The sequence below is a fragment of the Miniopterus schreibersii genome, assembly GCF_964146895.1.
Source record: "Miniopterus schreibersii genome assembly, chromosome: 1".
NCBI lineage: Eukaryota > Metazoa > Chordata > Mammalia > Chiroptera > Miniopteridae > Miniopterus > Miniopterus schreibersii.
Genome location: NC_138101.1, coordinates 175,070,609 through 175,084,155, shown reverse-complemented (window position 1 = coordinate 175,084,155; position 13,547 = coordinate 175,070,609). Strand labels below are relative to the sequence as shown.

The 13,547-nt window shown below is 47.1% G+C and overlaps 1 protein-coding gene across 2 annotated transcripts in view; it reads left to right on the top strand.

Moving 5' to 3' along the window:
* Positions 1 to 415: 415 nt before the first annotated feature.
* Positions 416 to 13,547, top strand: part of SPTB (spectrin beta, erythrocytic) — a 111,116-nt gene continuing 97,984 nt past the window's right edge. For both annotated transcript variants that reach the window (XM_081116177.1, XM_081116178.1), the window contains exon 1: positions 416 to 479. The gene's annotated coding sequence lies outside the window, so the exon portion shown is untranslated. The remainder of the gene's footprint in view (positions 480 to 13,547) is intronic.

Here is a 13,547-nt window from a genome sequence, read left to right as displayed (position 1 = left end):
CAGACCGTTTTGCCCGCGCAGGGGGCTCGGGGAGCGCGCGGTTTGGGGAGGCGAGCGACTGCGGGCGCTGCGGCGGCGCGGACGACGGGCGTCTGGGGCCCAGGCTGCCGCCCCGAGGCGGAGGCCCGCCCGGGAGCCCCGCGGAGGCCCGCAGGTGCCCCGGGGCGCGCAGGCTGATTGGCAGGTGCGGGAGTGGGTGGGGACGTGGGGCTGGGCCTGGCGCTGCGGGAGGCTGCGGCCCCGCCTCCCCGCCCCCGCCGCGGGACTATCTGGTCCCGGCAGCAGCGATGTCCCCCGGCAGGAATGTCCCTCCTCAGATAATGTTATTTATATCTCTGGGCGGGTCCGCCGCTCGGCAGCACCAGGCGCCCGGCGGCCGCTGTGCCAGGAGCCCCGCGCTGCCCTCCTCCCCCCGCGCCGCCGCCGCCGCCGCCGCCGCCCCCGGGCCCGGGCCGGCCGCCGCTACAGCCCCGTCGCAGGTGAGTCCCGGGAGGGCCCGGCGGCCCGAGGCGGCGGGTGCGGGTGCGGGTGCGGGTGCGGGTGCGGGTGCGCGAGGCTCGGGCGCGCGGCGCGAGCGCGGAGCAGCCGCTGGGCCCAGGGGGCGCTTGACGCCGGAGCTCGGGGGACCGGGCGGGGGCGCGGACCCGGGCGCGGAGCGGGGGGCAGAGCGGGGCCCGAGGCCCGTGGCGGCTGCGGCAGCGGACACCCCGGGGCGCGGGGATCCGCGCGGGCTTTGGGAGGCGCTCGGGAGCTGGGCGCTTGCGTCGGAGAGGCAGACCCTGGAGCGTCGCCCGGGGCGCTGGGAGGGGGTCGGGGGCGTTCCGGCCCTGGGCTGCCTCCTCCGGGACTCTGGCTGGGGGGCAAAGGGGCCTCTGCCTCCAGCCCGCCGGGCCTTCGCGCCGCCCTCCCCCTGCCTCCCGCAGCCGGCGTTCTCGGTGCCGGGGCTGCTCGGATTCTCTTCTGGGAACTTGGCGGTGCGCTCCCCGGGCAGCCCAGCGCCGGGCAGGGCGGGCAGGGCAGGGCAGCGGGGCACCGGCCCCCGGGCGCCGGGAGCGGCGCGGAGAGAGTGGCCCGGTGCAGCCCCAGGGAGGGGAGATCCGAGCGCCCCAAACCGTACCCCAAGGACCCCCACCCTTTCCTCTCCAAAGAGTTTGGCTTCTGCAAGCTGCTGTGGCCCAGTCTACTCTCACGCCTCACCAGTCCCTCTTTCTCCAACAACTTGGCCCTGAGAAACAGCAGAAAGTGGGAGAAATAGCAGGAGCTTTAAAACAACCCCCAACTCCCACCAACCCGCCCAGACTTCCTAGTAGCTGTGGGCTTGAGTACTGTTTCCGTGACAACGAGCACCAGGTAGGGCTTTGATTTATAGCCTATTAATATCCAAACCACTGTTTTCAGTGAGCAGTTAGCAGCGCCAGGAATTAATATTAACGAGCTTAACTCGCTGAAGGAAAATGAAATGAAGCTACCTTAAAAAAAAAAGTTAGATGCATCAGATGGGCGTGTGTGTGTGTGTGTGTGTGTGTGTAAAATATAGTGACAGCTTTTGTAGGGAGAGCTCCTGTGAGGAGTGGCTAGGCTGTGACCTCCAGGTGAGAGGCAGCCATACAGAATTCGCAGCCTCGAGAGAGGCGTGATCTATACGTCAGTGTCTGAGGAGAGATTCAGGTGGCTCCTGAATGAGGGGAGTCTGCAAATGAAAAATGTAGGCACCTCTATACTATCCACTAACCTATCCTTAGCTTCCAAATAGTTCCAGATTTTATTCTAGAGTTCCCTCTTTGACCACCTCCCACCCCCATGACCCAGGGCAGGTTATTTCCTATTCCGTGGCGAGACTTTTGCTCTTTTGCTAGAAGCCCTGAGCTCCAGAATATCTTAAACTCTTTTTTGTTTTGTTTTGTAAGTGCTGAAAGTTAAGTGTACTGGACACCCAGCACTCAACATAGCTGGGCTTGTACTTGCCCGAGGGCTATGGACCCGCTAGGGAAAAGAGTATTAGGGTCACCTGGAAGAAAAGCCCACTGGCCTTGAAACCAGCGGACTCCTCGGAGGTGGGTTATTTATGCAGAGCGCGATCAAACTCTGGAGTAAAGCACAGCTGAAAGACGGAAACCCTGCTTTATGAAAATGTAGCCTTTAGACCCCTTAGCTGTTGCTCTTTGCTCTATCAGGGGCTCAGTCACAGTGACTGGGGAGGAGCCAGTTCTGTTGATCCCGAGTTCTCAGAAGACTCAGAGTCTGCGCGTGGAACTGAAAGCACCTGAAAACTCCCAGGCATCCAGGACGGGCTTTGTGGCACAGGCATATCAAGTGTCCCTGAGTGGTGCCCGGCTGAGAGCTGAGATACCACCTTTTGCTCTGGTTATTGCTTCTTCCAAGTTTCTGATGGTGTCCTCTAGCAGAACACCTGCTAGATGACTGGCCTTGAGCTAGGGAGAGATGTGGCAGGAGGCAGACTCCCACCTGGGATCATATCTGACAAAATAAAAATGACTTAGGCAAACCAGGTGTGAATGAAAGTTTTGAACTAAAGTAAAAATCTGACAGTTCTGGAAACAGACTGTTTTTGGCCAATAAAAATAATAACAGTTTTCATACCCCCCTCCCCTCCATCTTTTAGATACCAGTGCCTAGCTTGGTGGCTGGGCACTAGGGTAATTAACCTTTGTGGAATGAGTGAATGAATGCTCATCGTTTTCTTTATAGCATCTTATTTCATTGTCATAGTAACTCTGCAAGGTAGCTCATTTTATCAGCATTTTACAGGTGAGGAAACAGGTTCAAGGAGATTAAATAATTTGCCTCTCATCACACAGCTGAGGGGAGGTGGGGCCAGGATTCAAACTCAGCTCTTTGGTTCTACCCTCTTTTTAAGGTTAGACATTCGGCCGGGAGAGATATAGAAAGAAATACAAGTTGGAGAGATTTGGTGGTAGGATCGTTAGCTTCACAATCATTTACTCTCAAGACCTTGGATAGTAATTCTGCTTATATCAGAGAAGCTTTAGAATATTACCTGACGATGGTATTGGACACATTTGCTCAAGGGTGTTTTAGCTTTGCCCGTTATGTCCAGGTCATTGTTTCAAGGACAGAACTGTAATTTTGGCAGTAATCAAAGCATGGATTTTTTTTGAAAACAGATTTTCTGTTCAGTCCTGGAAGTGGCCAGGAGGCCTTGATGATGCATGAGGACAGTGTGATAGGACAGAGGATGACTATAAAAAATTCATGAGACAAATGCTATTGGAGTGGGAAGGAACCTTGGAGGTCACTGCACAGCCTCTACTTGTGTAGTCACTTGCTTAAAGGTGAGACCTAACTGCAGGTTACCTGGTTATCTGTGTGTAGCTTTGGTGCATGCTTTGTATACTTCTCATTCATCCCATTTCTTTCCTGTCTCTCTCTCTCTCAAGGCCAAAATTGAGTTTATTTCCTGGAGTTCTGCCTAATTAACCCACTGAAGTTTTGTGGGGGTTTTTTGTGTGTTTTTTTGCGAGAGTATATATTGTAAAATTCAATACTTTCATCTTAGTGAAATCTTTAAAAAAATGTGTTGGAGATAGGTGGGACAGATGTTAGTGAGCATTAAACTCTAAACTCTCCCATAACCCCCCCATTGCCTGTTAGGTTTACAGAGGTCTGTATTTTTACACAAGGTGTGTGCACATTGCTATCTGGAGACAGTACAAATCTCAAGACCAGTAATTATGTAGCATTTCTGGGGCTGTGGGGGAAAGGAAGGACTTTAGGGAATTATTGGGACTATCAGATACCTGTTTAATCTAAGCTCAGTCAATTAAATCAAAATCAAACACAAAATTTTACCCTCTATCCAATACCTGAAAAGGTAGGAAAAGGAGCAGTGGAAGGTTTAAAGTGGTACAAAGGGTATCTCTTCGTTATCCGTTATGTTTCTTTATAGCCTCGGACCTGCAGATTAACATCTGTAAATTGACTTGGGAAAATGAAGATTGAACGAGACTGTGCTGTGTGGGCTGGTGAGAAATCGGATTTTATAATGAGGACTGGCAGGGAAGGTCATGGATACTGGCTTTCAAAGCCATGTGGCTATTACTAGCCAAATATTACTGTGGAAAGAAGTATTTTGCCTTAAAAGTAGGTTGTATTGACTCAGTTTTTTACAGACAGCTCTTTGGCCATTCCTCTCTTTTAGATAAAAAATCTGAGGAAGAGGGGTAGAGTAGATGCGGTGGCCTGTGTGCCAGAGCCGTTGCGTAGCATTGGCTGGGTTTATCATAAAGATGCTGCTTTCCTCTGACAGCCCCAAAAGGCCATGGTCACGTGGTTTTGGAGATGGAAACAGTGATCGAGGGAAGGTGTAGGAGGCAGTCAGGAGAATTCACTGTCAGATCTGGCTCCACTCGCTGAATTGCCAACTCCCCTTGGTAAATATTTAGAAAATGTCATCGCATGTTTCCCTTTGTTGCTGTGCTTATTTCTTAATTCACAGTCTAAAGACCCAGTTCTTCCACTTTCAGCCAGCCTTAGCTGAATATCAAACCACAGGGGATCCCAGCCTTACGGCGCAATGGGGTTAGAGGCAGTCATAGACAGAAGATGCTTCTCAGTGGATTGTCTGGTGAGCTTGTGACATTCCCAGACCAGTCTGATTTTTCTCTTTCCTTCTTCTGGCGGCAGGAAATATTATGAAGCCATCCCTTCCTACCTCATGAGGCCTTATTTCAGGCTTTGCCATGATGTTTAATTTCCACACCATACCTGTGCAGACCTGGCCAAGGGTGTAATTACAAGGGCAATGAAAACCCAGACATGTATCGTGTTAGCAGTGGGGGCAAAAGCGGGGCTTCCTTTCTTCCTTTCATTTGAATGCTATAAATTTAGCAAGTGAAAAGGTACAGGGCTAGAAAAAAATAGACTTTGCATTGAACTTGGCTCAGATCATCCAGGATATTTATGAAAAGAATAGCAGGGCACCTTGACAGCTAAAGAACAATCATTGCTTTGAATTCTAGTCAGTTTAGAAGTTTCCGTCATGGAAAAGAGCAGAAACTTGGGTAACCCTGAGCGGGAACATGTTGAAAATAATTTCCATTGGTACCAGACTTAAACATGGGTGTGTCTCATTTGAGAACTCGTAGTACTTCAACTAAAACAAAGATACTTGAAAGACATAACTTGGAAAGCGGTCCCTAGCCTCATTCTGTCCTTCTACTCAGTTCCTGCCTGTTTGCAGAAGCCCCCTAAGAGGGGACAGTTAATTTTTACCTTCCATCATATTTCCTCGGGATGGAAAATTAAGAAGTGGCCTTCCATAATACTGACTCTGAGCTATAAGCCAAAGAGAATTAGAGCTGGAAAGGCCTGAGAGAGCCTTTTGAGAAATACTCAAAAAGAGCAGACATTGTGGGCACCTACTGTGTACATTACACTGTTATGTGCTGAGGACGCAAAAAGGGATCAGATGGAGACCTGCTGGTCCGGGGACTCAACAGGACACCCGAAAGGGAGCTTACAGGAGGAAGCTTCTAGTTCAGGTTGGGGAGAGCCCCGGATGTTTCTAATGGAAGAAGGGCGGTGATGCGGTCCTAGGCATTTAGCCCCGAGCAGATATTCAGTAGAGCATGATTAGATTAGGGAGTGAAGAGTAGGATATAGCCCGGGAAGGGGCTGGAGATTTGACCAGAAGGATAGCTTGGGTTCAGTTTGTGAAGAACATTTAAGGTTTTAGTTGAAATCGGTGAAGGTTGAGCAGAGGAGGATCCTTGCTTCGACAAACCTCACTATTGTTAGTGAAGGACGTGTGAGCTAGAAATCGGCTACTACAAGATGATGGTCACACGGGTGATGTATAGTCCGCTGTGTTCAGGATGCCTTTGTATGTGCATCAACTTATTTTATTTTATAATGCCTGCATGGAAAAGCAAGGAAGATCTCATCATTCCTACTTTACAGTCAAGTAAACAGGACTGGAAATGTGTAATGATTTTCTCAAGGTCCCTGACTTTGACCTAGTTTCCTAGTTCCAAGGCTGGGGCTTTGTCCAGATCCCCTCAACAGAGTAACTGAATATTCTAGGCTTTCCGGTCGGGACAGTGCTTGCTTGCTGGCTTCAGCAGAGCTTTCAGCCTAAGTTCATTGGTTCTGGAAAGAGGGAGGAGGGAACTTGTTACAGTATTTGCTCTTTAGCCACAAAGCCTCAAGAATGGCCCTCCAGAAGGTACACAGATGATGTCTCGAAGCAATGAGTTAATGTCGAGCGTGCACGTGGATTCCCAGCGTGCCATAGATAAATGACGGGTTTATATGCCTGTCAATGATGTTTCTGCTTTTCATTTTATGTGTATGTCTCATTCTGGGCTTCAGAAATCTCTTTGTCCAGTGATCTTGAGTGCCTTGAATTGTACTTACTTCAGTCTTCAACAACTATTTATTAAACTCTCATTTATTTGCCAGACATAGTCTAGGCCCAGGGGATATAGCAGTGTACATATAAAAAAGAGTGTGACATCAAGGAGCTCATGTTCCAGTTGGGTGAGACAGGTTCTAAACAACAACAAACACATGAGTATGTGTCATAATTTCAGGTGGTACAAAGGAAAAATAAAGCAGTGTGAAGTGAAAGAGAGGTCGTTCTATCTGAGGTAGGATGTGTGGGAAGGGCCTCTCTGGTGAGTTTTCCTATGAGCAGAGGCCCAAATGAAGTGCGGGGAGGGAGAGGGAGTTTGGAGAAGAGATTTAGGTTGAGTATGAAGGCCCCAGGACAAGGCCACTGCTCTGACCAAGGAATGGTCAGGAAGCCAGCTTGACTCAAGTGGAGGGAGCAAGGGAAGAGTGCAGGAGTTGATGCTGGAGAGGAAACAGGGTCTGGATTGTGCAGGCTTGTGGTCATGCAAGGACTTTGGGGTTTTGCTACACGATAGGAAGCCATTGGAAATAGGAAGCCACTTGAAGTTGTGGGCAAGGGAGTGACATGCTCGGATTTGTGTTTCTGAGGTTCTTTCTGACTGTCCCGTGGAAGACTGACTGTTGGGGATAAGAGTGGAAGCAGGGAGTGGAAGGAAAGCTACGATAGTGGTCCAGGTTAGAGATGATGGACCACACTGATGGTGGTGGTAGAGTGGTGAGATGCAGCTGGCTTCTGGATAGATTTTTAAGGTAGAGTTGATGGAATTTGGATATAGAGGATGAGAGAAAAAAGAGAAGTCAAGGATGATCCAATTGGTTTTGGTCTGAGCTACTAGAAGAGCGAAAAAGCCATTTACTGAGCCAGGAATATATCTTGTCAAAGGTACTGTGGGATATTATTTCTGACTTTCCTTTTCATTCAGGGGTTGATTTGGAATAGACTCAGGCAGATTTTTCATTTAAATATACAAAAAAGGAGGTGTTTTATTGTGGGTGACTCATAACATCTGTTTGTTTTGAAGTAAAGCCTTAGATTTGCAGTTAGTTCTATATACTCTTACTATTACTTTTAGGTCATTCTCACAACATCTGCACGATGTGACAGATTAAGATATGGTATAAATAAGATTGAAACATATTTCCCTTATAATTAGAAATGTTTTGAATTTGCTGGTTAGAGCTCCAACACTACTCAACACTTTCTGTTGTCATTTTTTAAAACTTTTTAACTTATAAAATGAATTCATGCACATGGTTAAGTGTATCCACACTGTACAAGGGTGTACAATGAAATGTAAAAGTCTTCCTTCCCCCACCTCCCTCCTACTCCTAAGAAGTCACCAATGTCAACTGTTTCCTGCATATCCTTCAAGAAAAATTCCATGCAGATGTCCGCGTATGGCCTGACATATTTCAAAGTCATAGCTTTAACCAAGCCAGAGCACATGTTTGTTTTCATTTTTGTGGCTTAGTAGCCCTCGGGTATATACCCAAGTGGTCTGGGGTCCTGCTTTCTATCCATGAAGGGTCTCCCTCTCCAAAGCTATCCTGCCCTGGAACACCGTGTATGTCATATAACACCCCTTCTCAAAAACCTCGCTGATGGTTTCCCTCTGGGGAGAGATAGAAATCCAAACTCATGAAGTTGACTTTTAAGAGCCATTCTAATCTGGCTCCAATCTCTTTTTCTTTCTTTATCTGCTACCACTTCCCATCATCAACCCTCCACTTGAACCAAGTTTGTCTGTTTCTCCTTACTGAGTCCTGAGCATTTCTCCCAGTTTGGAGTGGTTTCTGTCAGTCTTCCTGGAACAGTCCAGCCCCTAGTAATCTCTCCCTTCTCCAAATATGTTACAGGGCTAATTATATGTACTACTTAATTGAGCATAATCATAGATTTCTTTTATGATTTATTATTTAACTTTTCTTGTGTTCATCTATTATTTGCTCAACTAGATGGCTCCCAAAGGCACCAACTGATTTATGAATATTAGTTGTGGGTCTTACATAAAGCCTTGCTTAATGCTTTTGCAAATAGTTCAATTTGTAATTTTTGGAATGTGTACTTTGACAGTCATCCCCTAATGGGGTGGTGCTGGTACATGGGGATTATCTTAATTAAAAATTGTCAGATGGTGGCTGCCAACAAAGCCACCTCCTTGGTGGGTTGTGTAGGTGCCCATTTCTGGAGAATGGTACCTGGACGCTGCTCCTTTGGATAAAGAACTTTCTAATGTGCCTCGTCTTATGCTCTCACCCACTCTTCATATGGCATTGCATCTAAGTATCAGAAACAAGGTGTTTTCATTTGCCCCTAAAGGACCACGAATAGTTATTTAATGGGCATGGCAACCACACAGTGAAAAAATATATATTGTTTTAAATTATTATAAATAACAAAATTTGCCATATTAACTATTTTTAAGTGTTTAGGGGCATAAATTCATGCACGTTTTTGTGTAGCTGTCATCACCATCCACCTCTAGAACCTCTTTCATCTTCCAAAACTCAAATTCTGTACCCTTTAGACACTAACTCTCCCCACCCCCAGCACCTGGCAAGCACCACTTTACTTTCTGTCTATGAATTTCACTACGAGGTACCTCATGTAGGTGGAATCAGTATCTTTTGTGACTGGCTTATTTTACTTAGCATAATGTTTTCAAGGTTTATTCATGTTGTAGTATGTCAGCATTTCCATTCTTTTTAAGGCTGAATAATATTCCATTGTATGTATTTTTCACATTTTGTTTATCCATTCACCCATTCATAGACACTTGGGTTGCTTAGCGCCTTGGCTGTTGTGAATAGTGCTGCTATGAGTATTGGTGTACAGATATCTCTTCAACACCCTGCTTTCACTTCTTTTGGGTATATACTCAGAAATATATTCTCCAGTATATTGCTGGATCATATGGCAGTTCTATTTTTAATTTTTTGAGAACCCAAACCATGCCATTTTAATATTCCTTCCTGGTGTTTGACATCTCCAAAGGGAAGGGCAAAATCTATTAAGATCCTCACCTCAGGGACCAAGCTGAACTTCAGAATTGTTCGAGAACACAATCCTTTGGGGATAGCTTGTCATCAAAGTTCTTATATTAGTTTGTCTATTTTGAAATTTTACACTTTTAGAGGACAGGTTGGAGATGTTTAATTTGCTTTGTAGAGCATGTAGCCCAAACTCAGGTGGTAAATATTATGTGATGATGTATTTTAGCCAAAATGTCTCCTTGAGCTGGATGACAAGAGCCTGGGTTGCTTCCAGCTCCTTTCCTCTTGCTGTTTGCCCTTGGGCGAAGAACTCCCTCTTTCTCTGACATTTTTTCCAGAGGGTGCACGTGTGTGTGTGTGTGTGTGTGTGTGTGTGTGTGTGTGTGTGTGTGATGGTACCTTAATATTTATTATCCTTAAAAACTTCTTTGCAGATTCCCTTGTAATGCTGAAGTGTTGCCTCGTGTTTGTAGCCTTGCCTGACAGCCCCTCTCCCTCGCCAGGACCCGAGGGAGCACTGAGTGCTTCCTCTTGTGTATTTTTGCAGCACCTCTCTCATTCCTTTGTTTAGATCATCTTGTTTTCTAATTGTTAACTTACCTTCTACACCATTAGACTATGCTGCTTGTGCTGGGAAACTGGGCCTCAGCCTCTCTCTCTCCCTCCCTTTCTCTCTCTCTTTCTGTCATGCCCAACCTCTAGAGCCATGGTTGGTACATAGAGGGAAATGGCTCAAAAATAGTTATTGATTAAAAAAATAAAGAATGGCCCAGCGGGGGTGGCTCAGTGGTTGAGCATCAACCCATGAACCTAGAGGTTACTGGTTCGATTCCTGGTGAGGGCACATGCCCAGGTTGTGGGCTTGATCCCCAGTAGGGGCCAGCAGAAGGCAACTGATCGATGTTTCTCTCATTGATGCTTCTATCTCTCTATCCCTCTCTCTAAAATCAATAAAAACACTTTTTTTTAAAAGAATGAATATTTGTAACTATCTATAATGGACTTCATATATATCTTAACTTGGAAATGAAGCATTATTATCATAATGATTAGTTATTATAATAAGTCAACTTTTATTATGGGCTAAATAGTATGTTGAGAGCTTTCCATGTATTTGTTATTTCTATTATTATGCTAACTTGACAGATGAAAAAATTGGGCTCAAGATTACACAGCTAGAAGATCAAAGCTGGACTTGAACCCTAATGTGTTGATTCTAGAGTGCTTGCTAAGAATCACCGCACCCACCATATTTGGGTGGAGGTCAACAATATGTGGCCCTTAATTTTCAGAGGTTTTTTTTCCTTTGATGGTGCATCTTTAATGATCTGAAATTAGAGGGGTAATTAGTTGTATACCTGTTTATGTTGCTGTATCTTTGCAATGATTAAACCTAATAGGCTCAACTCCCCTCATTAGTTTTGAATAAATAAATTATGTTCTGAGCTCGACTTCCGACGCAGTTCTTTGACACCCGAGGAGGCAGATGCTGATGAGCACTGCGCAGGACCCTCATTGTCCTCGGGAAGCTCTGCACGCTTCTGCCCGGTGTCGTCAAGTCCAGTGGGCGCCCTCCACACTCGGCTCCTAACTCCTCTGCAGTAGCTGACTTGGTTCATCGCTCCCTTGCTGTGAAAGGATGCCCCTCCCCCCACCCTCGGCCCCAGGGCCTGGGCTGCCCGTTTTCTTCCCAGCTTTCTTACCACTGCTTCTTTTTGTTTTTTCTTCCTCTGGACCAGCTTTTAGTTGTTGGGGTTGCCGATGCACCTAAATCCTTCTGGTTAGCCCCAGATCTGCTTTGTGGCTGCCTGCCAGCCGTCTTCATTTGGTGGTGGCAAGAGGTCTTGGACTCACTGTTTAGCAGCAGGACCTCTGGGCTCCCTCCTTCGCCCCCAGACCTGCTCGCCTGCCTGTTTTTGAAGCGTGGCTCCTGTCCGCGGCCTCCCAAGTGACCACCTCAGCAACTACTTTGGTTTTTCTCCTTTTCACGCTTCTGCATCCCATCGGCTGCCAACTCCTGTTCATGTTTTCCCTCTAAACTTTTCAGATTAGTTCCTTTCTTTCAGTTTCTACTGTTCTTCTTCTTATGTTTGAATAATTGGCCGTCAGTCTCTACCTTTCTAACCCATCTCACACCCTGACCTCAGAATTATTTTTGAAAACATGAGCCTGACTGAGTCATTCAACTGCTTAAAAACCCTCAATGGTTCCCCATTTCCCTAAAATAAAGTTTAAAACAGGCAAGCAGGGACCGTCACAGCCTGTTTCAACCCCCCTGTGCTGCTTCATGCCCTCTCCACGTACCCTGTGACTACTGGAGGCTTGTTGGGGGTGTGTCCCTGTGCCTCCATGACGTTGCTTATACTCTTTTCTGGGCCTGGAATATTTCCCCCCTTTCCTCTGCCATGAACTTACACATGGACCCCAAAGGCCCTGCTCACACAGGACCCCTTTGGTGCTCTCCCTCTTCAGTATCCCAGGAAGATGCCCACTCTCTTCTCTGAGTTCTTTTTATTTAAATATGTTTTTATTGATTTTTAGAGAGAGAGAGAGAGAGAGGAAGGTAGAGAGAGGTAGAAACATTGATGAGAGAGTAACATCAACTTGGATCGGCTGCCTCCTGCTGGGATCGAGCCCGAAACCGAGGCATGTGCCCTGACTGGGAATCAAACCGATGACCTCTGGGTGCAAGGGTGGATGCTCAACCACTGAGCCACACCGGCTGGCTCCTCTGAGTTCTTAAGCCGTCACTTTTCCCATTGTCCCCTTGTTGGTCGTGTACGGGTCTGACTCTCCTCTAGATTGCGACTTCCTTGAAGAGAGGACGTTGGTCTGGAGCCCATGGGGACACTGGCGCCTAACTCAGTGTTCGGCTAATGTGCGGTGCTCAGGAAATGCTGGTTGAATTAGGTGATAGGGGAAGTTTCCAGAATATTCAGTGCTGAAAATAGTTCCCCCAATTTTGACCTCCATGAGGTTATGAAGAAGAGTTAATGGAAGGCACTGACGGTTGATGGGGCGCAGATAAGGAGTGACGGGGAATGCTTTCGACCTGAGGGCACGCTCTCTTCCCACCTATATATCCCCCACCCCCAATTGCTTTCTGTTTATCAAAGGGGAAAGTAACAGCCGATTTTTAACTTACTTCATCAGAATATGTCTGCTGTTAGGAAAATTCAGTTATTCATCCAGAATACAGTCCCTCCCACCTCATTTTTCAGTGAATGTCTGAGGCTGACCCTCAGAATGCAGCTATGAAAGGCTCTTCGAGTGGGTGTTTCAGACCATATACACTGCTTTATAATGGTGAATTAAAGACGTTTCAGAACAGAAACCAAAAATTCCCATATAGAGGGTGTCTTCCCTCCCCCCCACCAGTACATTTCTTCTTTTTTGTCTGTGCTTAAGGCATGTGAAAGTAGAAAGTACCTTGGAAACTGTTACAGCACTTATTAGTTACTTCGTCCTGCCCTCGTTTTTGCCTTCCCCAGACACAATGTTTCACCAGTGGCTGGGCTCACCAGAATATCGCTTGCTCAGGCCTTTGGGAAGGGTTTTGTTTCTTTCAACAGAACTCTGTCGGGGATACGCTCCCACTGCATCTAAATCGCTCTCTCCTGGTGCTACGTTCTGTGTGTGGTGATTGATAGGAGCTGGTATTTAGCTTTCGAAGGCGGTGCGTGGAGCTGCTAGGCCTTTTTAAATCTGCGGAGGGGTCTGAGATGAATTGACGAACGGAAGGCACTCAGGAGGTCTTGGAAAGATGTGCCCGGGATAGAGAAGGGCAGAGGACAATGTGAGGCCTTGTGCAAGGGACCTGAGAGTAGAGAGACAAAGAGAGGGACTCAGCCAAGTCAACTGAAGGCCCCAGTGAGTTCTCAGAGACATAATGAGGCCAGTGGTAAGCAGACAGTCAGCAGACTTGATCCAGGGGTGACAGTGAGAGCGGGGTCAACTAGTAGCAGCTTCTGGAAGTTCTAGAATGCAACAGATGCCAGTGATGATTTTGCCGTGTCAAGGGACACTAGGCGCCACAGCAGAGGTTACCAGCAGGCTGAGTACTGGCCTGGCTGCATGCTTTTTGAGTAAACAGTCCTTTTTATATTCAGGGTTGGTTTACTTTGCAGTATTTAGCTGTGCTTTGATCTGGGATTTTCTTA